At 45.5% G+C, this 23178-nt stretch overlaps 2 pseudogenes; one reads left to right on the top strand and one right to left on the bottom strand.

Moving 5' to 3' along the window:
• The window catches only part of LOC123732690 (zinc finger protein 180-like), a 73772-nt pseudogene that overhangs the window by 33919 nt on the left and 16675 nt on the right, over positions 1-23178 (top strand).
• Positions 783-6013, bottom strand: LOC123733245 (zinc finger protein 79-like; annotated as a pseudogene).

Raw genomic sequence — 23178 nt, 5'->3', positions numbered from 1 at the left:
CTCTGAGACAGGATTGTGTCGAGGCACAGATCTGGGGAAAGGTACCAAAACATTTCTGCAGCATTGAAGGTCCCAAGAACACAGTGGCCTCCATCATTCTTAAATGGAAGAAGTTTGGAACCACCAAGACTCTTCCAAGAACTGGCCGCCCAGCAGAACTGAGCAATTGGTGGAGAAGGGCCTTCGTCAGGGAAGGGACCAAGAACCCGATGGTCACTCTGACAGAGCTCCTCTGTGGAGATGGGAGAACCTTCCAGAAGGACAACGATCTCTGCAGCACTCCACCAATCAGGTCTTTATGGTAGAGTGGCCAGACAGAAGCCACTCCTCAGTAAAAGGCACATGACAGCCAGCTTGGAGGTTGCCAAAAGGCATTCAGGCCAAAGAGTTCATTCTTGGTTTCATCAGACCAGAGAATCGTGTTTCTCATGGTCTGAGAGTCCTTTAGGTGCCTTTTTGGCAAACTCCAAGCAGGCTGCCCTATGCCTTTTACTGAGGAGTGGCTTCCGACTATGGTAGAGTGGCCAAAGGCCTGATTGGTGGAGTGCTGCAGAGATGGTTGTCCTTCTGGAAGGTTCTCACATCCCCACAGAGGAACTCTAGAGCTCTGTCAGAGTGACCATCGGGTTCTTGGTCACCTCCCTGACAAAGGCCCTTCTCCCCTGATTGCTCAGTTTGGCCGGGTGGCCAGCTCTAGGAAGAGTCTTCCAAACTTCTTCCATTAAAGAATGATGGTGGCCACTGTGTTCTTGGGGACCAATGCTGCAGACATTTTTTGGTACCATTCCCCAGATCTGTGCCTCGACACAATCCTGTCTCGGAGCTCTAAGGACAATTTATTCAACCTCATGGCTTGGTGTTTGCTCTGACTTGCATTGTCAACTGTGGGACCTTATATAGACAGGTGTAATCATAAACAATATGATTTCATGCGGCATAAACAAAAACACAAATTCTCAGTCAAAAATATAAGTCAGAATACAGCCTTTCTATTCTCTCATTTGATTTCAGGTTCTCTGAATGTCCTTCCACACAGAGAGAGAGCAGTGGTAGGACTTTTATCTTGTGTGTCCTCTTATGCTCCTTCAGGCTCCCTACCTAGGTAAAACTCTTTCCAGACTGGGAGCATTAGAAAGGCTTTTCTCCTCTCTATCCTCTCATGAGCTTTTAGGTCCAGTATTCGTGAAAATCTATATTTACACTGGGAGCAGAAAATGCTTTCCTCCTGTGTGTATTCTCTCATGAGCTTTCAGGTGCCCTATCTGAGTAAAACTCTTTCCACTTTGGGAACATTGGAAAGGCTTTTCTCCTGTGTGTATTCTCTCATGCCTTTTCTGGTTAGCTAACACGGCAAAACTCTTTTCACACTGGGAACATTGGTAAGGCTTTTCTCCGGTGTGTAGTCTCGCATGCTTTTTTAGGTTTCCTACAGTAAAACTCGTTCCACAATGGGAACATTGGAATGGCTTTCCTCCTTTGTGTATTCTCTCATGTTCTTTTAATTGCCCTATCTTAGTAAAACTCTTTCCACACTGGGAACATTGGAAAGGCTTTTCTCCTGTGTGTATCCTCTTGAGCTTTTAGGTCCCCATCCTGATTAAAACTCATTCCACATTGGGAACAGTGATAAGGCTTTTCTCCTGTGTGTATTCTCTCGTGCCTCTTCAGGTTAGCTAACACAGCAAAACTCTTATCACACTGGGAACATTGGAAAGGCTTTTCTCCAGTGTGTGTCCTCTCATGCAGTTTTAGGTTCCCTAACCAGCGAAAACTCTTTTCACAGTGGGAGCAGTGTTGTTGTCTCACTGGTTTGGGCGTCTCTGGGTCTGGTTCCCCTGAAGGACTCTTCCCGCTGTCAGAGTGAGAGTCTGGTATCTCTCCTGCCAAAGACAAACAGAGTATCCCGTTAAACAGAGACCTGAATGAAACCTCCACATGATAAAACTGTCTTCCTATGAGGTTTAATCTAGACTAGATCCCTCAATAAAAGAGCAGAACTGGTCATCACAGAGTGGCTGTAGTGCTTTGTAGGCTGGGTAAATCCATTTGAATTCAATACATTTTTGGCAGCATCCCTTTTGATTTAAAAAAAAAAAAAAAGCTTTCCTTACATGTTGGACTATGGAAGAAGTGGTAAGAAAGTGACTTTTTGTAACTGAATGTAAAAACATTCATGAGATGTACAGTACCAGTCAAAAGTTTGGACACACCTAGTCATTCATGGGTTTTTCTTTATTTTTACTATTTTCTACATTGTAGAATAATAGTGAAGACATGACAACTATGAGTATCTCGTTAAACAGAGACCTGAATGAAAATTCCACATGATAAAACTGTCTTCCTATGAGGTTTAAACACATGGGGTGTGTCTAAATGAAAAGATACACGTCATAACATTTCAACCAATCAATTGGTAGAAAGAAAATACTATTTTTTTTTTATATCTGGGACATACAACATACATGCAATCAGACCGCTTTTTACACATTTTGTTACGTTACAGCCTTATTCTGATATGGATGACATTTTTTGTAATGATCAATCTTCACACAATACCTCATAATGACATAATAATACCCCATAATGACATCACAATACCCCATGAAAGTCAGAAGAAAGTTTAGAAATGCTTGCATACCAGTAGGTTGTATCTCTGTAGGACATGCCAGTAGGCTACAGTAGGTTGTACCTCTCTAGGTTATGCCAGTAGGTTACAGTAGGTTGTATCTCTCTAGGTCATGCCAGTAGGTTACAGTAGGTTGTAACTCTCTAGGTCATGCCAGTAGGCTACAGTAGGTTGTAACTCTCTAGGTCATGCCAGTAGGCTACAGTAGGTTGTATCTCTCTAGGTTATGCCAGTAGGTTACAGTAGGTTGTAACTCTCTAGGTCATGCCAGTAGGCTACAGTAGGTTGTATCTCTCTAGGTCATGCCAGTAGGTTACAGTAGGTTGTAACTCTCTAGGTCATGCCAGAAGGTTACAGTTGGTTGTATCTCTCTAGGTCATGCCAGTAGGTTACAGTAGGTTGTAACTCTCTAGGTCATGCCAGTAGGCTACAGTAGGTTGTAACTCTCTAGGTCATGCCAGTAGGTTACAGTAGGTTGTAACTCTCTAGGTCATGCCAGTAGGTTGTATCTCTCTAGGTCATGCCAGTAGGTTGTATCTCTCTAGGTCATGCCAGTAGGTCACAGTAGGTTGTAACTCTCTAGGTCATGCCAGTAGGTTGTATCTCTCTAGGTCATGCCAGTAGGTCACAGTAGGTTGTATCTCTCTAGGTCATGCCAGTAGGTTACAGTAGTTTGTATCTCTCTAGGTCATGCCAGTAGGTTACAGTAGGTTGTATCTCTCTAGGTCATGCCAGTAGGTTACAGTAGGTTGTAACTCTCTAGGTCATGCCAGTAGGTTACAGTAGGTTGTATCTCTCTAGGTCATGCCAGTAGGTTACAGTAGGTTGTATCTCTCTAGGTCATGCCAGTAGGTTACAGTAGGTTGTAACTCTCTAGGTCACTCTATAGAGGTTGTCTCCAGATCGCTACGCATATTCATGCTAGTAGCTTAGCATCTCTAGTAGCTAGTAGCTTAGCATAATCCATCATTATATCCAAACAGCGGCGTTTTGTTCGTGCGTTCTAGACACTATCCTAAAGGGTAAATAAGGGTGGCGAGCATGGCGCAATTCGTGACAAAAAAATTCTAAATATTCCATTACCGTACTTCGAAGCATGTCAACCTCTGTTTAAAATAAATTTTTATGCCATTTTTCTCATAAAAAAGCGATAATATTCCGACCGGGAATCTGCTTTTAGGTAAACAGACAAAGGAAAAGAACGCATTCGGTCGAAGCGGGCACGCGCCTAAGCCCATAGTACTCTGAGTGGCCACTTGCCAAAAGCGATAAAGTGTTTCAGCCAGAGCCTGCCTCGATATCGTTCAGCTTTTTCCCGGGCTCTGAGACCCTATGGAAGCCGTAGGAAGTGTCACGTTATTGCACAGATCCTGAGTCTTCAATAAAAAGAGCCAAGATGAAACACTACTTCTCAGACAGGCCACTTCCTGCTTGAAATCTTCTCAGGTTTTGGCCTGCCATATGAGTTCTGTTATACTCACAGACACCATTCAAACAGTTTTAGAAACTTTAGGGAGTTTACTATCCAAAGCCAATAATTATATGCATATTCTCGTTACTGGGCAGGAGTAGTAACCAGATTAAATCGGGTACGTTTTTTATCCAGCCGTGTCAATACTGCCCCCTAGCCCTAACAGGTTAAGTCACTTTTTAGGAACGGAACGGAGAAGACAAGGGGTAGCTTGTTCTCTACGTCGTCTGATTCTAGACATATCAGTCATCATCCCAGGGCCCTCTGTTGAAGAGGTATTGACGAGCCAACTCCGAATATCCAAAGTTAAAAACGAATTGAAGACGGTACTTACTGGTGTTAATCAGATCTCCTGTCTCCTCCTCTTCATCTTTCAATGTGACAGTAATCTCTCCTTCCTTCCTTCACTCCAAAAACGGCATCCTCCTCTTTTACTCTGAACGCATCTTCTTCTCTTTCACTGTAACGTCTTCCTCTTCTTTAACTGTAACGTCTTTATCTTCTTCTTTCACTGTAACAGCCTCACCCTCTACTTCTTGTTTTACTGTAACATCCTCCTCTTCCTTCTCCTCTTTCACGACAATGTTCAGGCCCAGAGCGTTTTTCTCCGTCCAGCAGACCTCCTCTTCTTTAACAGGAGGGGAGTAGTTTAGTGAACTCATGTTCGGCGATGTTAGCTAGCTAGCTATCATTAGCGACTAGGCTAATGCTAACTTAACCAGCCAGCTACTATAGCTGACTAATACAAAATAACGTAATATTAAATAGGTTTACAAGAATATACGACAGACGTGTGTCTAAAACACAGTAGATAATATAGACCGAAAGCGTCTAAATAGCTTGAATCTTTCGGCTATGTTGGCTAGCAAGCTACCGAGGTGGTTGACGAGCTGTTTATGAAGAACCGTCCACTAGATTATACGTCACGCTGGCAGCATCGCCTGAAAGACGCACATCGCCGTCTGCTGACTGGAGGGAAACGCAGTTTAGGATCAGATTTTATTTTCAGACAAAGATTATTTTAAATGGATTTAATTAAATAACACAATTATATTGAGACGTTCAAAGACCTGAATGTGTTGATTGATTAGTGCGACAATTTTTTTTTTTACTACAGCACATTTAAGCCAGTTTCATTCAGTCAAACTAAATCTAAATAAGTTGCCAGCTACTGTCGGTCTATACTGCTCCTACATGGTGTAACAATACATCATGTAGATGTATATAATGAACAGACTAGGTCTATACTGCTCCTACATGGTGTAACAATACATCATGTAGATGTATATAATGAACAGACTAGGTCTATACTGCTCCTACATGGTGTAACAATACATCATGTAGATGTATATAATGAACAGACTAGGTCTATACTGCTCCTACATGGTGTAACAATACATCATGTAGATGTATATAATGAACAGACTAGGTCTATACTGATCCTACATGGTGTAACAATACATCATGTGGTGCATTAAGGCGATGCCGTTAGTGTGACGTATAATCTAGTGGACAACAGCAACAGGGGATTTGTAGATCAGTCAGTCGGCTGCAGTGTCGAACATGCCCAATACCAAACCAATCAGTACATCCCTGCTGACAACAAGGCAGCAGAGTCTACCGTGCTAATGCGTTCCCACTAGATATCACAACCACACAGTATATGAAAGCATGAGGTGTGGCTGACGTTGACAAGCTTGAGCTAGATACCGAGCTAGCATACAAACTCTGTAGCACATAGTGCATTGTGGGTAGTTTAGAAGCTATCCGGAAATAAGTGAAGAAATATATAACAACGCAAAAACATACCTGTTTGTACTTATAGGGAACCAGATCGTGACTACAACTAAATTACTAAGTCTTTAACCGCACTGTGTTGTTACACTGGTGAGTAAAAACTCATGCTTCCTACCCATTAACTTGTCTGAAAATAGAATATACATTTTACTCAACTGCGTTACCCACTCCAGTCAGCAGATGGCGGTCTGGGAATTTAAGGCAATGCTGTTAGTGTGACGTATAATGTAGTGGACGGAACGCTTCTTTCAACTGCAGCAACAGTTATTCAGCCACCTCGGTAGCTTGCTAGACAAAATAGCCGAACCAATAAAGCTCTTTAGACGCTTTAGTGTATATTAGCCACTGTGTTTTAAACCCACTTCTGTCGTCTGGTTAGTTATCCGATTTAATGTCATATTTACGGTGTTGTTGTTATTAGTCAGGTAGCGGGCTGGTTAAGTTAGCATTAGCCTAGCTAGCTAACATCTCCGACCATGCGGTCACTAAGCTACTCTCCTCCTGCTAAAGATGATGTCTGCTGGACGGAGAAAGATGGTCTGTGGCTGAACGTTGTCGTGAAAGAGGAGGAAGAGGATGTCACAATACAAAAACAAGTAGAGGGTGAGGCTGTTACAGTGAAAGAAGAAGAGAAGGACACGTTCAGAGTGAAAAAGAAGGAGGAAGAAGAGGAGGAAACTGGATATCTGGGCCCGGTTTCCCAAACGCATCTTAAGGCATCCAATGGTTCTAACGATGAACTTAGCCATAAGATGGTTTTGAGAAACCGTTCCCTGATTAACACTAGTAAGTACTGTCTTAAATACAGAGGCACAAACTCTGCAGTTGTTGAATTGATGTGTGGTGTTAAAGGGGAAATCTGCAAATGCTACATCCATATTTAGACTTTTCAAATGATTTATTTATAGCTATTGATTCTTGAAGAATATAACACATGCCTCATGAGCTTAGTTCAACTGTTGGGTCCATCAACCAGGGTCCATCAGAACCCCAAATAAGCTTTTTTTACTCCAATGTTTAGAAACAATGTAAACCAACACTGTATAGCCTCAACATGGTTAAAACTATAATGTTTATCATGGATGGTCAGTCCTTGCATCCATCGGTCTGTATTAATTTGAGAGTAGTTACATTTCTCCAACCCCATCATCTTATTACCAAAACAGTGTTTGAACTGCAGGTTGGTTGGTTGATTGACTTGTGTTTTTTTTTAAACTTCAACAAAATGGCTGCCCTGAGACTTGGTTTGGTAAACAGCTGAGGGATGGGGGCTGGAGAAATGTAACCACTCTCAAATTCATAGAGAAGCTATTGTAGCAACCGTAACCCAAAACCTAGCGACCTCGTCAAGAAGTTAAGACATGTTGACGTAACAGTTATAAAGTGTTGGCGAAACATACCTAGATTCAATTATATTAATGAATTGTTTTGAAAGCTTTGTTTTAAACCCTTCTCAAAGTTGGTGCCTTGACGGATTTGTAAAAAACAGTTTGTCATAAAACACTATTTTTTATTTATTTAAATGTAACCTTTGATTAACTAGGCAAGTCAGTTAAGAATAAATTCTTATGTACAATGACTGCCTACCCCAGACGACGCTGGGCCAATTGTGCGCCGCCCTATGGGACTCCCGATCACGGCCGGTTGTGATACAGCCTGGATTCGAACCAGGGTGTCTGTAGTGACGCCTCAAGCACCGAGATGCAGTGTCTTAGACTGCTGCGCCACTCGGGAGCCCCAAAATCATGTTCTAGTGCTGTCCCCAACTAAAATCTTGGTCAACCAAGAGTCATCTGTTCTGGCTCAGTTGGTAGAGCATGGTGTTTGCAACGCCAGGGTTGTGGGTTTGATTCCCACAGGGGGCCAGTACGGAGAAGGAAAAAAAAGAGAAGAGAAATGTATGCATGTAAGTCACTCTGGAAAAGAGCGTCTGCTGAATGACTAAAATGTAAATGTTCTTTCTACCAATCGCTCCATGTGTTTTAATAAAATCAACTATATGTAAGTAACTTGTCTGATGCTTTAAGCATGCTGTTTGATGAAATAATTACAGATACACAAGTTACTTGAGGGAGCCAGTCATCAATATAACCTGACCAGAAGAAGATGAAATTCTTCCCGACTGCCGTTATGCTCCTGAAGTTTTCAGTAATTAACTACACCAGCGGTCATCAAACTTTTTCCATTTAGAGTGCCAATGTATCTTACCAGGGTGGGTATAATTTGTGGAACGTTCCAACAGGAATCCGTTCCAAAAGCTCCGCAAATGTCTAGGCTGCCAACCAACAACGCATACAAAGTCGTATAACGGTAGAATGAGATACCAGGTAGGGAGTGAGCAATGTAATAATGTTTTTCACTCACCACGTTTATCCCGAAAAATGTCTCTTCGTTCTGGTAGCCTCCACCATTCCTCGTTCGTTGGTTTAGTTATTATTTCCGGTGTTCCTGCATTCGCCGGTGAACTCTGTTGCGCCTCAATTAGGGAATCGCTATGGTTGAAATGTAACTAATGACTGCCAGCCCCAGTATTTTATTAGCTAGGTGGATTGTACACAATTGTTACCGATGATACTGTATATACCAGCCTACTCGTATTACAGAAACATACATTGTATTTTGCCATGTTCTCTCTGTGTTAATCCTGGTTCCCAAATATCAGCTAACTTGTGTCTGTGTCGATGTTGTTTAGTTCAACTTGCCAAGTTAAATAAAGATTAAATAAAATAGAACGTATACAATATGCTTTGACCAATTTCAGGTAACCTAAAGATGCTTGATTCACTATAGTTGCTTTTGAAGAACTTTCCAGTCGTTTGTGCTTTACATTACGATTTTTGAACGTCTGTTTATTGGACATATATATTAGTGTCTTATAAAAAAGGGCAACGAATGTAAAGCATCCCATCTGTTTTAAGGTTATAGTGTGTATGTGTGTGGTGTAGTTCCTCTTGATGTCCAGTAGGTGTCATCACAGCTTCAATAATGTCACACCAGGGTCACAACATGTTTTCATGTGTAACCTTACAGTGAAATGCTGACTGACAAGCCCTTAACCAACAATTTCGTTTTAATAAAGAAAAATATGTGTTAAGTAAAATATAAGAAATAAAATTAACTAATAATTAAAGAGCAGTAGTAAAATCAAAATAGCGAGGCTTTATACATAGGTACCGGTTTGTCGAGGTAATTGAGGTGTTCCTTTCAATTCCAGTGGTGTAAATTACTTAACAAAAAATGTTTTTAAACTACTCCACTACATTCCGTTTATATATCTGTTGATTTTGTATCTGTACTTTTACTCTTTCTGTTTCTTTACAACTTGAAGTTTTACTTCACTACATTTCTTAATAAAAAAATGTATTTTTTACTCTATACAGTTTCCCTGGCACACAAAAGTACTTGATCATTTCAAATGCTGAGCCGGACAGGAAAATGGTCCAATTCACACACTTATCAAGACAACATCCTTGGTCATCCCTACTGCCTCAGATCTAGCGGACTCACTAAACACATGCTTCATTTGTAAATTATGATTGTTGGAGTGTTCCCCTGGTTATTTTTTAAATAAAATAACAGAATCGTGCTGTCTGGTTTGCTTAATATATGGAAGGTCAAATAATTGATACTTTTACCACTGATACTTAAGTATATTTTAGCAATGACGTTTAATTAGTATTTTACTGGGTGAATTTCACTTTTACTTGAGACATTTTCTATAAACGTCGTCATAATATTGTAACTTTTTCCCTTCATTTGCCTACTACTGTCTATAAGCTATCATACCATGTGGGTTTTTTCTTGGGGACCAGGTATCGGAACGCCTTTGAAGGGTCTACAAAGCATGCCCCCCAGGTAAAAGTTGCCTTTTGCAGACAAGGATTGTATTGTTACTCCACGACATAATATGTTATCACAACTCTATTAAAAGGACATTTCACACAAGGCGTCACTTCATTCCTTCTATTTGATGGGAACGAGCCCCTACACACCTCAAGTTTGCTCTTTCATGCCAACAAAAGGCAACATTAAAAATGGGTCACTGTTAATTGTTCCTCGGGGATTTGAACTCCCAAACTCTGGTTTGGGGAGCAACCACCATAACCACTACTCTACCAGACAGACAGAGGGAGAATGTTGAGGGGAACTAGAAAATGCACACATTCAACACAACATTTCAGAGGTTGGAGAACGGTGTGGGGGCTTGTACTTCTTGGACCTATCAACCGTTCCTCAATCTTCTTCTGATGACTACAATCTGAGATTATGAATCTTCAAAACCTACACTATAGGATGGATGTGTTTAGGAATGGGGGACGAAATTCCAAAGGGACCTGTTTCCAATTACCAGCAAATAGACCCTAAAAATGTTATACCATGATCTTAATATTGTTACTTTTTCCCTTCATTTGCCTACTACTGTCTATAAGCTATCATACCATGTGGGTTTTTTCTTGGGGACCAGGTATCGGAGCGCCTTTGAAGGGTCTTCAAAGCATGCCCCCCAGGTAAAAGTTGCCTTTTGCGGAGATATTTTGTATCAAATCCATCTTAAAGGTTGTTACTCCGTGACATAATCTGATATCACAACACTACTGAAATGACATACCTTACAATGTGACTGGAGTCTTAGACCATTTTTTTTGCCCATCCTCTGACACTGCCTAGTATATACAGTAGATCCTGGATGGCAGTAAGCTTCTAGTCAATGATGTACTCGGCCGTACGCAATCAAATTTTATTCATTAAGTCCTTTCAACATCAGCCGATGTCACAAAGTGCTGTACAGAAACCCAGCCTAAAACCCCAAACAGCAAGCAATACAGATGCACGGTGACTAGGAAAAACTCCCTAGAAAGGCAGGAATCTAGGAAGAAACTTAGAGAGGAACCAGGCTCTGAGGGGTATCCAGTCCTCTTCTGGCTGTGCTGGGTGGAGATTATAACAGAACATGGGCAAACATTCATAGATGACCAGCAGGCTCAAATAATTATGGTTCAAGAGGGTGCAACAGGTCAGCATCTCAGGAGTAAATGTCAGGTCTGGGACAAGGTAGCACGTCCGGTGAACAGGTCAGGGTTCCGTAGCCGCAGGCAGAACAGTTGAAACTGGAGCAGCAGCATGACTAGGTGGACTGGGGACAGCAAGGAGTGATCAGGCTTAGGTAGTCCTGAGACGTGGTCCCAGGGCTCAGGTCCTCCAGGATAGAAGGGAGAAGGAGAGAGTGAATTAGAGGGAGCATACTTAAATTCACACGGGACACGACAGGATAAATACTCCAGGTATATCTGACTGACCCTAACCCCCCTACACAAACTATTGCAACGTAAATAATGGGGGCTGACACAGGAGTGGTCGGGAGACACTGTGGCCCCTTACAATGATACACCCTCAGTAGCGCCTTACGGTCAGATGCCGAGCAGTTGCCATAACAGGAGGTGATGCAACCTGTCAGGATGCTCTCGACGGTACAGCTGTAAATCCCTTTGAGGATCTGAGGATCCATTCCAAATCTTTTCTGTCTCCTGAGTGGGAATATGTTTTGTCGCACCCTCTTCACAACTGTCTTGGTGTGCTTGGACCATGTTCGTTTGTTGGCGATGTGGACACCAAGGAACTTGAAGCTCTCAACCTGCTCCACTAGAGCCCCATCGATGAGAATGGGGGCATGTTCGGTCATCCTTTTCCTGTAGACAACAATCGCCTCCTTTGTGTTGGTCACGTTGAGGGAGAGGTTGTTGTCTTTGCCCCACACGGTCAGGTCTCTGACCTCCTCCCTATAGGCTGTCTCATCGTTGTCGGTGATCAGGCCTACCACTGTTGTCATCAGCAAACATAATGATGGTGTTGGAGTCGTGCCTGGCTGTGCAGAATTGAGTGAACAGAGTACAGGTGGGGACTGAGCACGCACCCTTGAGGGGCCCCCGTGTTGAGGATAAGCGTGCCGGATGTGTTAACTATCCTTACCAGCTGGGGGCGGCCCGTCAGGAAGAATCCAGTTCCAGAGGGAGGTGTTTAGTACCAGGGTCCTTTGCTTAGTGATCAGCTTTGTTGGCACTATGGTGTTGAACGCTGAGTTGTAGTCAATGAGCAGCGTTCTCACAGAGGGGATCCTTTCGTACAGGTGATAGGGTAGTGTGGAGCGCAATAGAGATTGCATCATCTGTGGATCTGTTGGGCCAGTATGCCAATTGGAGTGGGTCTAGGGTTTCCAGCATGATTGCTTGATGTCAGCCACTACCAGCCTTTCAAAGGACTTCATGGCTACCAATGTGAGTGCTACGGGGCGCTAATCATTTAGGCAGGTTACCTTTGCTTTCTTGGGCACAGGGACTATGGTGGTCTGTTTGAAAGATGTAGGTATTACAGACTCGGTCAGGGAGAGGTTGAAAATGTCAGTGAAGACACTTGCCTGGTAATCAGTCTGGGCCCGCGGCTGTGGGAATGTTTACCTGTTTAAAAGTCTTGCGCACATCGGCTATGGAGAGCGTGATCCCACATTCATCCAGAACAGCCAGTGCTCTCGTGCATGCTTCAGTGTTGCGTTGCTCGAAGTGAGCATAAAAGGCTTTTAGCTCATTTGGTAGGTTCTTGTCACCGGCCAGCTCGTGGCTGGGTTTCCCTTTGTAGTCATGAATATTTTCCAAGCCCTTTCACATCCAACAAGCATCAGAGGCAGTGTAGTAGAATTCAATCTTAGTCCTGTATTGACACTTCAGGACAAGTCTCTGAATTTCCTTGAGTGGGCCAGCCAGAACTGTGACTTGAACCCAATCGAACATCTCTGGAGAGACCTGAAAATAGCAGTGCAGCAACGCTCTCCATCGAACCTGTCAGAGCTTGAGAGGAATGGGAGAACCTCCCCAAATACAAGTGTGGCAAGCTTGTAGCATCAGACCCAAGGCTGTAATCGCTGTCAAAGGTGGTTCAACAAAGTACTGATTAAAGGGTCTGTATACCTATGTAAATTTGATCAAATTTTGATTTAATAAATTGGAAATCATTTCTAAAAGTCACACCCTGATCTGTTTCACCTTTCCTGTGATGGTCTCCACCCCCTCCAGGTGTCGCTTATTATCCCTAGCCTCTGTGCCAGTTCGTCTTGTTTGTCAGGTTAAGCAGCGTTTTGTGTCTCAGCTCCTGCTTTTTAAAGTGTCTCTTCTTCTCGCCCTCCTGGTTTTGACGCTTGCCTGCCCACCTGAACACTCTGCCTGCCCCTGAGCCTGCCCACTCTGCCTGCCTGCCCCTGAGCCTGCCCACTCTGCCTGCCCCTGAGCCTGACCACTCTGCCTGCCCCTGAGCCTGACCACTCTGCCTGCCTGCCCACTCTGCCTGCCTGCCCCTGAGCCTGCCCACCTGACCACTCTGCCTGAGCCTGCCTGTGACCTGGACCTTTGCTTCCCGTTTGATTTCTGACCTCTGCCTACCCCTACCCTGAATCTGCCATCTGGTACCATTGCCCCACCTCTGGTTACTGACCAGCCATACCCGGGCGTTGGACATGCTGCTAGAGCAATTCCGCGGGTTCTCTGGAGGGCAGCCTGCCACGGGGGTAACCCCACCGCTCCTCAGTCACTCGCCGGTTAGCAGCGCCGTCCCACCGGCCACTACCTTCCCGGGAACCCCGGGTTACCTCCTCCAGAACGCTTTAATGGAGAGCCGAGCACCTGTCAGGCGTTTTTAGCCTAGTGTGCCCTCATTTTCGCGCTTCAGCCCTCCTTCCCCTCAGATCGCTCCAAAATAGCCTACCTCATCACGTATAAGTCTGGAAGGGCTCTCACCTGGGCTACCGCCGTATGGGAACAGCAGCCAGCCATATGCATGAGCCTGGAGGGGTTCGTGGGAGAGGTGAGGAAGGTTTTTGATGACCCGTTCTCCAGGACAGAAGCAGCCTGTAAGCTAATTGATCTCCGGCATGACGCCCGCAGGGTGGCCGACTATGCAGTGGATTTCCGCACGTTGGCAGTGGAGAGTGCATGGAACCCGGAAGCACTGTTTGACATGTTCCAGCACGGCGTCTCAGAGGAGGTTAAGGACAAGCTTGCTGCTGGGGAGTTACCCACTGGTCTTGACTCTCATCGCTTTGACATCCCTACTCAGCCCCTCTTTATTCCCATTGATGTTCGAGCATTGAACGTGCGCTCTATATGTCGGGTCACCCATAACACCACTCCCATCAACCTATGGGTGTCAGGGAATCACAGCGAGGCCATTCAGTTCCTGCTCATTAAGTCCCCCCAGATTCCCGTGGTTTTGGGATTCTCCTGGACCAAACGGCACAATCCACTCATCAACTGGTCTACTGGTGCTATCATGGGCTGGAGTCCGTTCTGCCACGGCCATTGTCTGAATTCGGCACAACCAGGGAAGGCTTCCTGGGTCCTCATAGGTGGTTACGGACCTCTCCGTCATTCATGAAGAGTACCGGGACCTCTGGGAGGTTTTGAACAAGTCCCGGTCCACTTCCCTTCCGCCGCACCGCCCCATGACTGCGGGATTGACCTTCTCCCTAGCACCACGCCGCCCCGGGGACGTCTGTACTGGTTGTCGGGACCAGAGACGAAGGCTATGGCGAACTACATTGGGGACTCTCTAGCTACAGGATTTATCCATCCCTCTTCCCTCCCACTGACACAGGCTTGTTCTTCATGGATCAGACCCTGTGCCCGTGCATTGACTACAGGGGACTCAATGTCATTACTGTTAAGAACCGATGTCCGCCACCACTCATTTCCTCGCCCTTCGATCCTTTCCAGGTGGAAACTGTATTCTCCAAGCTGGATCTACGAAACGCCTACCACCTGGTGGGGATACGAGAGGGGGACGAGTGGAAGACTGCCACTAAGAATATCTGGTCATGCACTTTAGCATCACCAACTCCCCTGCCGTGTTCCAGACTCTGGTGAATGACGTTATCCGTGACATGCTGAATCGGTTTGTCTTCGTCTACCTTGATAACATCCTTGTCTTCTCCCGCTCCCCTCAAGAACACATGCTTCATGTCCAGTAGGATCTCCAGCGCCTTCTGGAGCAATTTCCATCACTCCACATTCCCTTTCTGGGCTACATGATCTCTGCTGGGAGTGTCCAGATGTATCCCGAGAAAGTGAAAGCGGTGGTGGATTGGCCTCCGCCTGAGTCCAGGATGCAGCTGAACACCTCCTGGGGTTAGCCAACTTTAATCGCCGCTTTATCTGGGATTACAGCATCCTTGCCTCCCCCTGTCTGCCCTCACCTCTACCAAGGTTCAGTTCACGTTGTCCACGGCCGCTGACCGGCGTTCCGGGACCTGAAAAAGCGATTCACCACAGCTCTGATCTTGGTTCATCCGGACCCTTCCTGTCAGTTTGTGGTGGAGGCAAATTCTTCTGATGTCAGAGTGGGGGCTGTTCTGTCGCAACGTTCTGCCCTGGATTGGAAGTTGCATCCTTGCGCTGCCTTCTCCCACCGCCTCAACGCCACAGAGGAATAATGATGTGGGGAATCGGGAGCTTCTAGCAGTGAAGATGGCAATGGAGGCACTGGCTTGAAGGGGCGGAGCATCCGTTCATTGTGTGGACAGACAACAAAAATCTGGAGTATCTCCGCACCGCCAATCACCTCAACTCCAGGCAACTGAAATGGGCACTGTTTACCCAGTTCTACTTTCCCCCTCCTACCAGCCAGGGTCCAAGAACGTCAAGCCAGATGTTTTGTTTCACCGCTATAACCCCACGGCTAGCACCCCGGAGCCCGAGACAATCCTTCCTACCTCTTGCCTGGGGACGGCACTCAGCTGGGGTATAGGGGAACAGGTCCGTGAGGCGCAGCGGTCGTATCCGAAACCTGGCGGGGTCAAGATAACCAGATGTTCGTGCCTGAGGTTGTCCGCTACGCGGTCCTGGAGTGGGCCAATTCCTCCAGGCTAGCCTGTCACACTCACCGTCCCTGGTCCAACATATCTCTGGATTTTGTCACGGGTCCCCCCCCCCCCCCGGTCTGAGGGCTACACTGCAATCTTGACTGGTCGACCGGTTATCCAAAGCAGCCCACTTCATTCCTCTCCCCAAACTACCCTTGGCCAAGGAGACGGCCCAGCCCATGGTGTAGCACGTCTTCCGGATCCATGGACTGCCCGTGGACCTGGTCTCCGACCGGGGGCCTCAGTTCTCATCCCGGGTCTGGAAGGCATTCTACGCCCTCATTGGATCGTCGGCCAACCTGTCCTCTGGGTTCCACCACCAGTCCACTGGCAAGTGGGAGCGAGCAAACCACGATCTAGAGACTACTCTGCACTGCCTGGTCTCCGCCAACCCCACCACCTGGAGCTAGCAGCTGGTGTGAGTCGAGTACGCCCGCAACACCCTACCCTGCTCTGCCATGGGCCTATCTCCGTTCGAGTGTTCCCTGGGGTATCAGCCTCCGCTTTTCCCCGAGCAGGAGGAAGAGGTCGGCATACCTTCTGCCGAGATGTTTGTCCGCCGCTGTCGTCTAACCTGAAGGAGAGCCCGATTGGCCCTCCTCAATACCACCTCAAGGTATCGAAGACAAGAGGATTGCAATCAGACCACAGCTCCCCAGTATCGGCTAGGGCAGAAGGTATGGCTGTCCACCCGGGATCTGCCACTCCGGGTGGATCTCGCAAACTCTTCCCCCCCCAGGTTATTGGCCCATTTCCCATCTCCAAGATTATTAGGCCCTCTGCTGTTCATCTTCTGTTGCGCCGTACTCCTCGTATACATCCCACCCTTTAATGTGTCCTGAGTTAAAACCATGTCTCACAGCTCTTTGTCTCCTGTTTCTGACCTCTGCCTACCCAGAACCTGAGCCTACCTGTGGTCTGGTACCGTTGCCACACCTCTGGTTACTGACCCCTGTCTGCCTTGTACTGTTAAATCAAATCTTATTAGTCACATGCGCCGAATACAACAGGTATAGACCTTACAGTGAAATGCTGAATAAAACAGGTGTAGACCTTACAGTGAAAGGCTTACTTACGAGCCTCTAACCAACTCTGCAGTTTCAAAAAAGACAGATAAGAGTAAGAGAAAAGTAATTAAAGGGCAACATTAAAATATAACAATATATACAGGGGATGCTGGTACAGGGTGAATGTGCGGGGGCACCAGTTAGTTGAGGTAGTATGTACATGTAGGTAGAGTTAACTAAAGTTACTATTGCTTGCCCCTGTGAGTATTAAACTATTGTTTCATTGACGTGGTCTGCATCTGGGTCTTACCTTCATACCTGATAAATATGGTAAGATTTGCGAAGTGGAGGGCGAGCTTTGTACGCATCTGTGTGTGGAGTAAAGCTGGTCTCGAATTTGTTTCCCTCTGGTTGTGCGTTTAACATGCTGATAGAAATGAGGTGACTATTTTTTTTTTTAAAAACACATGTCTTTGTTGCAACCAATTAAATTACCTCCTACAGTACATTTGCTGCTTCTCCCTTAAATTGAAAGGAACAGGTAATGTGTGAAAACATTAAGGTAACAGAAACTGAAAAAATATGAAAGGCATGTTGGATTTTGAAAACTACTTTTACTCAGTACTTTGTCATTTATATACTTGTAGTTTAGTTTTTTTTATTTAACATTTTTTTGTTTTTCAACCAACAAAACACATTCCACATTCACAGATGTGACAGACTTAAAACATATATTATTTATAAAAACTAACAATAATAAAAAAGACAAATATTTTTGATATAAAGATTAATTATTCAAATAGAAATTATATATATACGAGCAAATCTTTAGTTTTTACAGCACCTTACACAACATGTTTCTGCTCATTTTCCTAATCAGCCCATTCACTGTGTCCAATTTGAAATATAGTTGAGTAGTGGAGACCGGAGTCTATCAAACTTGGGCTGTCTCTTGCTGAGGTCATAAGTGAGCTTTTCAAGAGGGAGAAAGTCAACACTCTGGTCAATCCACATTTTCATGAGCTCATTTTCTTTGTCAGGATCAAGAACAAAGTCCTGCTGGGCATTAAGAAGATAGATACACGGGATCATATCAAACTGTACATCTAGTATTTTGTGTGCAGCAGTATGTATAGATTACCAAAATCTGGCAATCTCTCTACAGCTCCAAAAGAAATGCATATAGGTTCCATTTTTAGAGGTACATCTTCTACGGTTAGGAAAAATGTCTGTTTTCATTCTGTGGAGTGTCATTGGAATGTAATACAATTTGTAATTAGATTCTTTCATTTTTACATTAGTAGAGGAGCAGTATACCCTGTCGCAAACCTCCGTCCATAACTCATCACTGATAGTCAGACCAAGGTCCCTTTCCCAGATTATTTTCAAAGGAGTAAAGGAGGAGCCTCCTTTCTCAGAAAGGAGTCTATAGATATAAGATATTTTTCCTTTAATGGATTGTGCTGTGACAAGAAGGGTTTCAACCTCATTCAGCTGAGCTCTAAACCTCCTCTTGGAAGTAAATGAGTGAATGACATGTCTAATTAGATTATATATTTTTTTTGGCACATTGAATTCACTGCAGAACTCTTGAAAGGATTTCAGTGTAGTGATTTTCTGATGAAATAGGTCTGAAAAGGTCCTGATTCCAACAGTATGCCAAAGATCAAAGTTGGCATCACTCTGGGCTTTTGGCAAGTCTGGGTTGCCTACTATAGGTGAGTGAGAACATATTTTGGAGGAAATGCCCAGGTATTTCTTAATCCCTCCACGCTAGTAGGGTGCTGTAAATCAAAAAGGTTTTGGCTATGTTGCCCACTTCACTAAAGTTATTAATGAATATAATTGAGCTTAGGGGCAATGAACCACAGGATTGGGCTTCTATCTGAATCCACGTTGACTCTTGTCAGTTTGTGATCCATGTTAGCATGTTGTGGATTTGGGTAGACCAGTAGTACAATTGAAGGGAGGGAAGGGCAAGACCACCCTTAGATTCAGGTTTCGATAGAGTGGAGCAGTTGATCCTAGTTTTTTTTTATTGCCCCATATAAATTTGGTGAAGCTTTGGTTAGTTGTTTTGAAAAAGGAAACTGGGTGATAGCATGGGAGCATGTGAAATAAATAGTTCAGTCTACGGAGGATGTTCATACGGATGACATTAATTCTTCCGACTAGGCTAATTGGGAGGGAGATCGTTCTTGATTCGATCTAGGAGTGGAAGATAATTTTCCTTAAAGGCTATTCAGACCTGGTGTTATGAGATCCCAAAGTATTGAAACCCCTGTCTTCCATTGAAATTGACATAGTGTCTTCATAGAGCTGGTGAGTGTAAGATTGAGAGGGCAGACGGTGGATTTGCTAAAATGTATCTTATAACCTGAAAACTTGCCATACTGAGCAATTGTGTATAAAATGGGAGGCAGGGATTTCTCAGGGTTGGATATGTAGAGCAAGATAACATCCACGTAAAGCGAAATCTTGTGCAGCAGGCCGCCTGCAGAAACACCCATAATACTTGGATTGCTCCTTATCAACTCTGCCAGAGGCTCCGCCCCCAACAAATAGAGCAGGGGGGGACAGAGAGCATCCTTGTCTTGTGCCCCGTCCCAAAGGGAATCTGTTTGGGCCCATATTGAACTTTTCTAAGACTGAGAACAGAAAGCTCCACTCCGTCCTGTCGAACGCCTTCTCAGCATCCACTGAAGCCAGCAGGACAGGGGTCTTCTGTGCGTTTACTTGATCAATAATATCAAAAAGACAGCGACTGTTATCAGAAGAGTATCTGTCTCTAATAAATCCAGTTTGGTCCGCTTGTATTATTTTGGGAAGAAGAGTGTTTAGTCTTTTGGCGAGCAATTTGGTAATTATTCTGTAGTCGTAATCCAACAAGCTTATGCGCCGGAAGGACGAGCAGGATAGAGGGTCAGTTTTTGTAAAAATCATCCAGCATTGGCATGAAAATAGGGCTAAGCTGGGGCCAAAAAGCTTTGTAGAACTCTCTGGGGAATCCATCTGGGCCTGGGGACTTATTAGGTGGCATGGAGGTAATTGCCTCCAACATCTCAGGAGTGAAGGGGGAGATGAGATCTTCTCGGTCGGTCTCTGATAGTTTAGGTAGCGAGATTCCCTCTAGGAAGGAGTGGAGTTCTGCCTCCGTATGTTTTCTCTCAGAGGTATATAGTTTGCAGTAAAAATCATGAAAGTTACATTTATCTTTTTTGGGTCATATGTGACCTGGTCCTCTGCTGTTCGGATAGCCATGATTGTACACTCTGACTGCTCTTTTTTTTAATTGGCAAGCAATCTACTTGGCCTATTGCTATACTCATGGTATTTCTGTTTAGTGAAACTTTTTTTTATCTCCCGAGTATAGTCCAAATTCAGCTTTGGCTGCTTTAAGGTGACTCCAGGAGGTGCTGTCGGGATTGTTTATGTACTTTTTCATAGTGTTCCAGCTCCCTCTCAAGATCTAGCCTGTGTGCTTCCATTGCTTTTTTCTTAGAGGAAGCATATACAATTAGATGACCTCTTAGTGTGGCTTTGGCAGCGTCCCACATTGTGGCCGGAGAAACAGCAGAATCTTTGTTGTCTTGTGTGTAGTTGTCTATCCATGTAGTTACCAATGTATGGAACTCTTCGTTTGATAACATGGAGGTGTTGAATTTCCAGCTCTTTGACCTTGGAATGTTGTTGCAGAGGTGGACAAAAGCGTGATCTGAAAGTGCTATGGGTCCGACTGTGCACGTGGCTGAATTTATGAAACTCTTTGGGATGATATACATGTAATCTATATGGGAGTAGGTGTTATGGACATTACAGTAGTATGTATAGTCCATAGATGAGCTATTAGTCTCTCTCCAGATATCTATCAGTCCCATCTCTTTAGTAAGAGACTTCAACATCTTTACATTTAAGTCATTTAGCAGACGCTCTTATCCAGAGCGACTTACAAATTGGTGCATTCACCTTATGATATCCAGTGGAACAACCACTTTACAATAGTGCATCTAGATCTTTTAAGGAGGGGGGGTTAGAAGGATTACTTTATCCTATCCTAGGTATTCCTTAAAGAGCTGGGGTTTCAGGTGTCTCCGGAAGGTGGTGATTGACTCCGCTGTCCTGTCGTCGTGAGGGAGCTTGTTCCACCATTGGGGTGCCAGAGCAGCGAACAGTTTTGACTGGGCTGAGCGGAAACTGTGCTTCCTCAGAGGTAGGGAGGCGAGCAGGCCAGAGGTGGATGAACGCAGTACCCTTGTTTGGGTGTAGGGCCTGATCAGAGCCTGAAGGTATGGAGGTGCCGTTCCCCTCACAGCTCCGTAGGCAAGCACCATGGTCTTGTAGCGGATGCGAGCTTCAACTGGAAGCCAGTGGAGAGAGCGGAGGAGCGGGGTGACGTGAGAGAACTTGGGAAGGTTGAACACCAGACGGGCTGCGGTGTTCTGGATGAGTTGTAGGGGTTTAATGGCACAGGCAGGGAGCCCAGCCAACAGCGAGTTGCAGTAATCCAGATGGGAGTTGACAAGTGCCTGGATTAGGACCTGCGCCACTTCCTGTGTGAGGCAGGGTCGTACTCTGCGAATGTTGTAGAGCATGAACCTACAGGATCGGGTCACCGCCTTGATGTTAGTGGAGAATGACAGGGTGTTGTCCAGGGTCACGCCAAGGTTCTTAGCACTCTGGGAGGAGGACACAATGGAGTTGTCAACCGTGATGGTGAGATCATGGAACAGGCAGTCATTCCCTGGGAGGAAGAGCAGCTCCGTCTTGCCGAGGTTCAGCTTCTCGCCACACCACCTGGTAGGAGCGACCTGTCAGGTAGGACGCAATCCAAGCGTGGGCCGCGCCGGAGATGCCCAACTCGGAGAGGGTGGAGACGAGGATCTGATGGTTCACAGTATCAAAGGCAGCAGATAGTTCTAGAAGGATGAGAGCAGAGGAGAGAGTTAGCTTTAGCAGTGCGGAGAGCCTCCGTGACACAGAGAAGAGCAGTCTCAGTTGAATGACCAGTCTTGAAACCTGACTGATTTGGATCAAGAAGGTCATTCTGAGAGAGATAGCAGCAGAGCTGGCCAAGGACGGCACGTTCAAGAGTTTTGGAGAGAAAAGAAAGAAGGGATACTGGTCTGTAGTTGTTGACATCGGAGGGATCGAGTGTAGGTTTTTTCAGAAGGGGTGCAACTCTCGCTCTCTTGAAGACAGAAGGGACGTAGCCAGCGGTCAAGGATGAGTTGATGAGAGAGGTGAGGTAAGGGAGAAGGTCTCCGGAAATGGTCTGGAGAAGAGAGGAGGGGATAGGGTCAAGCGGGCAGGTTGTTGGGCGGCCGGCCGTCACAAGACGCGAGATTTCATCTGAAGAAAGAGGGGAGAAAGAGGTCAAAGCACAGGGTAGGGCAGTGTGAGCAGGACCAGCGGTGTCGTTTGACTTAGCAAACGAGGATCGGATGTCGTCGACCTTCTTTTCAAAATGGTTGACGAAGTCATCCGCAGAGAGGGAGGAGGGGGGAGGAGGATTCAGGAGGGAGGAGAAGGTGGCAAGAGGCAGATGCTTGGAATTTAGAGTGGTAGAAAGTGGCTTTAGCAGCAGAGACAGAAGAGGAAAATGTAGAGAGGAGGGAGTGAAAGGATGCCAGGTACGCAGGGAGGCGAGTTTTCCTCCATTTCCGCTCGGCTGCCCGGAGCCCTGTTCTGTGAGCTCGCAATGAGTCGTCGAGCCACGGAGCAGGAGGGGAGGACCGAGCCGGCCTGGAGGATAGGGGACATAGAGAGTCAAAGGATGCAGAAAGGGAGGAGAGGAGGGTTGAGGAGGCAGAATCAGGGGATAGGTTGGAGAAGGTTTGAGCAGAGGGAAGAGATGATAGGATGGAAGAGGAGAGAGTAGCGAGAGAGAGCGAAGGTTGGGACGGCGCAATACCATCCGAGTAGGGGCAGAGTGAGAAGTGTTGGATGAGAGAGAGAGGGAAAAGGATACAAGGTAGTGGTCGGAGACTTGGAGGGGAGTTGCAATGAGATTAGTGGAAGAACAGCATCTAGTAAAGATGAGGTCAAGCGTATTGCCTGCCTTGTGAGTAGGGGGGGGAAGGTGAGAGGGTGAGGTCAAAAGAGGAGAGGAGTGGAAAGAAGGAGGCAGAGAGGAATGAGTCAAAGGTAGACGTGGGGAGGTTAAAGTCACCCAGAACTGTGAGAGGTGAGCCATCCTCAGGAAAGGAACTTATCAAGGCGTCAAGCTCATTGATGAACTCTCCTAGGGAACCTGGATGGATGTTAAGCTTGAAAGGGCTGGTAACTGTGACAGCATGGAATTCAAAGGAGGCGATAGACAGATGGGTCAGGGGAGAAAGAGAGAATGTCCACTTGGGAGAGATGAGGATTCCAGTGC

The sequence above is a fragment of the Salmo salar genome, chromosome ssa02 (assembly GCF_905237065.1).
Source record: "Salmo salar chromosome ssa02, Ssal_v3.1, whole genome shotgun sequence".
In the NCBI taxonomy this organism is placed as follows: domain Eukaryota; kingdom Metazoa; phylum Chordata; class Actinopteri; order Salmoniformes; family Salmonidae; genus Salmo; species Salmo salar.
This window is presented reverse-complemented; position numbering and strand designations above follow the sequence as displayed.